General features: G+C 40.8%; 1 protein-coding gene across 1 annotated transcript in view; it reads right to left on the bottom strand.

The window, feature by feature from the left end:
• RPH3A (rabphilin 3A) overlaps nt 1-1784 on the bottom strand; it is a 106600-nt gene extending 104816 nt beyond the window's left edge. Inside the window, exon 1 of the mRNA XM_012663538.1 lies at nt 1765-1784. The gene's annotated coding sequence lies outside the window, so the exon portion shown is untranslated. The remainder of the gene's footprint in view (nt 1-1764) is intronic.
• Between the last annotated feature and the right edge of the window lie 2686 nt (nt 1785-4470).

The following is a 4470-nucleotide window of genomic DNA, read 5'->3' as shown; positions in this document are numbered from 1 at the left end:
AGAGAGATGTAAGAAAATGATTACTGATGCCATTCTTTGAGCACCTGGATCCAGCCATGCCTGAAGCTGCTATACTTTTCTATAATTTATGACAATACATCCTTCTCTCTTTTTGTTTTTGTTATTTGTTTTGCTTTAGCCTATTTGAATTGGGTGTTTCAACTAAAAAAATAATTAAATTCACAATTTCCTGACACTGTTTTTCAAAATGGTGTACAGAGGATGAGGAGGACTACAAAGTCAAGTAAACATCAAGGATGAGCAAAATGGATTCTTTTGGTTCTATGTGTAAACTACTTTCGGGTGTCAGAAGGATTAAAGAGAAAAAAAAAACAACCAAAGAAGCATCCGTGGGAGCCAGTTTGGCTTTAGGCTGCTTTTTAAAGCAAGCCTCTCCATAATTAGGATTTCCAAATATAATCCCTCTCTCATTTGACAGAACCCAGTACCTAGACAGCTACTTCTAAAAATAAGAGAAACTAAAATCTGTCTGTTTTCTGATGAATCACTAACACATTTCATCTCTGGCTCTTCTTCTTGTGTTTGGGAATGGAACTCAAAAGAAGGTGTTTCCCTTCTTCTAAAGAATTAAGATTTGTGGGGATTTCTATCAATAAATTTGTTCTACTCGTCTCCCTAAATGTAAATTTTTGCAAAAGCTGGTGCCACCCCTGTGAAGGGGAAGCTGTCAGGCTTTTAATAATATTAACCACTGTTGAGGTTTATCCGACATGATGAAAAGCATCCTGGCGATTCTTTGCTCGTCCATAAACAGAAGCCCAGCAAAGCCAAGGCCCAACAACGCCTCTTCTCCCAGCTTGACCTAAAGAGAGGCCCCCATCCTGCTGCGGTATTGTGAGCAGGATTATAGAATTTAGCAAAATTGCAGCCTGTGCCACATTTCTGACTCGAGCCTCAATCTCTCTTCTTCGGAAATAAAAATAAAAAATACACTATTCTTGTTCAGCTGCCAGCATCATTAATGAACACAAGGAAACCAGACTTCACTAGGCAATTACTTCCTCTTTCTTGGGTAAATGCAGATGGTGAATGGAGGGTCTGTCTCATGTCAGGACCCTCCTGGTCCCATTTCAAATGGGTCTCCACCCCTGGCACAGCTTTGACGGTAAAAAGCAAAGGCACCTACGTGTTCTTTAAATAGATCTCTCTTCCTTGCTGCCTTGACAGCTAATGGCCAAAGGATGCTAACACACAGTGGCATCTGCGTTTACAAAATCAAGGAAGTTTTCCAGCAACTGACTTGCTTCTTTATTAAGAGGAGAAGCAATGAGGCATGGAGAAGCCAATCTACTAGGGGGTTTGAACCTCTGAACTGCACTAAGCAGATGCCCGTGGATGAGAAGGACACAAATCAGTAATAATGATAACATTCATGATCACAATGACAGCAGCAGCAGCAGTGGCCAATATTTGCTGAGTGCCTCCTGCAAGCCTGGCTTAAAATCACGGCTTTATATGCATGCATTCACTGAATTCTCACAATAACTCTGAGAAGTAGGTGCTAATATTATCTTTGCATAACTAGATGAGTGTGATAGATTGGTTGCAAAATGGCCCTAATTCTTCCTTTCCCTGTACCCACACACCTTGCAATGTGACTTTGCATTGCAATTGGATTTTGCAGCTCTGCCCATCAAGAGACGGAGTCATTTTCTCCACCCCTTGAATTGGGTTTGACCTGTGACTTGCTTTGGCCAACAAAATGCTATGAGTCTGGACTTTAAGAGGCCTCGCAGATTATACTCTCTCTCTCTCCCTCTCTCTTGAATCCATGCTTCTACCATGACAATAAGTCCAAGCTAGCCTGCTGGAAGATGAGAGGCTACATGAGACAGAACCAAGGTCCTCCCAGCCAAGGCCATACTAGACCAGCCAGCTCCCAGACACCCTTCAAACTAACGGCAGGCTTATCAGTGAGCTCAGAAATATTAGCCAAGTCCTGTCAAATCAGCACGACTGCCCAGCCAACCCACAGACTAGTGAATACATGTCTAGCGTTACATGCCACTGGAGTTTTGTTGCTTACATAGCATTATCGTTCCGATACATAACTGATACAATGAGGAAGCTAAGTTATAGAGAGATCAAAGTGACTTACTAGCAGATTTCTTAGCCCACACTAGGCATTCGATAAATATTAGTTAAATGAGTAAATGAATGAATAAATGAGTTGTAAACCAAGCCTGGGTCTGTCTGACCCCACAGTCTGAGGGTTGGACCAATAAGCTATACTAGAATGTACATTTCAATCCTACACCGGTTTCTTCCCTTTTGAAACCACCCAGCACAGGACCTGACGCGGTAAGTGTTCTTTCCTTTCTTTTCTCTCTCACCCCTGATTTCTACTCTTTCATTCTAACTTAATCACTGCTTTATTATAAAGTTCCCAGAGAAAGGGGGAAACGTAAGTAGTGCCGAAAGATGTGTTTGACACAATCTTAATCCACTCCTGGGAAAAGACCGTGTTTCAATTCAACTTTTCTCTGTTTCTATGTATCAGATATGGCTTCTGTTTTTACGTTTTAGATATGTTTAAATTATCTGCCCCCAACACCACCCCATTTTTTGATCTCTATCTTTTAACTGGTGGGTTTAGACCATTTATATTTGTTATGATGACTGCTATATTTGAATTTTATTCCGTCCTCTGATTTTGTGCTTTTTGTTTACTCTGCTTTTCCCATGGTCCTTTTCCCTGCCTTTCCTGTCTTCTGTTTCTCCCATTACTCATTTGGAAGTTTTATTCTTTTTCTGTTTTTTTCAGTGATTCCCTTCCATTTTTAAACATGTTTGTGTGACTTAATCTAAAATTAATCAATTTCCCTACCACCATCCAAGACAATATAAAGATCTTAGAACAGCTTAATTCTAATCTCTCTCTAGTGTCCTGCACATCTAGCCCTATTTTTCTATGGCCCTCAAAACAGTCATCCCTGTATCCCCAGGGCTTACCACAGTGCCTGGCATATAGTACGTGCACAGTAAATTCTTAGATGAATAGACACTTATAATTTGCTTGTTATTACATTTTAAACATATGCTATATTCTTATATACAACTTTATATTCTTCAAAGGATTTTCATACTCACTAATCCCAATCTTGCAAGGTAAGCAGTGGAGCTATTATAACGAGGATGTGAGGCTGAGAAACTCAGTGTCTTGGGAGAGTCACAAACTAGAAAGAGGAAACTCCAGGGTGGGGGAACCCAGTTCTAAAGACTCTCAACCCAGTGCTCTCAGCCATATCCAGAATATTGCCGGCTAGATAAGGTTTCATGTTCTCTTTTCATAAATATTGTGTTCATATTTAATCATCGTAATGCTTTATATGTCAGTGACAACCGGAGAACTTATTTCTGATGGCTGGGAGAGTTCCCCATTCCTTCCAACCTCTATGCCCTTATTTTAAAAATTTCAATCCAAAGTATCTTTCTATTTATCTATCTATCTATTCACGCATATATCTCTGTGTGTGTGTGTGTGTGTGTGTGTATACATTTTTTTTTGGCACAATGTGGCTTGCTCCTTTGTCAGAACATGCTTTGTCTTTCTTCTTGACCTCCTTCACTTCCTTAGTGCCTTTCTTTACAAAGCAGTCTTGTCACTTGATTTTTCCCTTCCGGCAGCTTCAGTCCCGTCCCCAAGCCCACCCCTCCTTTCCTTGTGGCTGGGTGATGGTGTGGGCCATGAAATTATTCTATCCTCCGACACCAGGAAATGAGAGAGGATTTCGTGAAATGCTGAATATAAACATCGACTTAAAAAAAAATTACACCCCTACCGTCTGTAAAGAGCTTTAATCTTTCTCTTCAGGGGATTAAAACATATCAAAGTAGCAAACGAAGACTCATTTAATCTCTCCATTTAAATATGTTCCCTTAGCCTATAAATTATTTATTTTTTAAAAAAAGATAGCAGTGCTGAAAGTGAGGAAAAATAAATAAGCCCAATTTGTATTAGCAATCACAATTTCAAAGCTGGGGTTAGGCCTCGTGTTGGAAAAAGACAGGCAGATCATCTCTGCACCGGGGAACCAAACCCGCTGTCATTCAATTTTAGTTTTTGCTTCTGCAAAACGCAAGCCCTCAATGAAACGTCTTGTTCGTTTTCTCCTCCCATTTCGATTTCTGTGCAAGCCTAGGAGAACGCTGTCCAAGACAATACTATAATAAGAAGAATCACTAACAATTATTGAGCACTTGCCATGTACCAATCACTCATCTAAGTACTTGACATGTGATACAACACATTCGATGTCCGCACAACTCTATGGGGTGAGCACCTTCGTTATTCCCATTTTACAGATGAGGAAACTGAGGCACAGAGCGGCGACATACTCAGGGGGTGGAAGAGGCAGAATTTAAGCCCAGAGACTCTGGCTCTGGTGCTCATGGTCTTAACCAGTCCACTCCACGGCCCTCAAGGCCACCCCATTACTGTCCCCTGAG

The sequence above is a fragment of the Propithecus coquereli genome, unplaced genomic scaffold (assembly GCF_000956105.1).
Source record: "Propithecus coquereli isolate 6110/MARCELLA unplaced genomic scaffold, Pcoq_1.0 Scaffold81, whole genome shotgun sequence".
NCBI classification, from domain to species: domain Eukaryota; kingdom Metazoa; phylum Chordata; class Mammalia; order Primates; family Indriidae; genus Propithecus; species Propithecus coquereli.
This window is presented reverse-complemented; position numbering and strand designations above follow the sequence as displayed.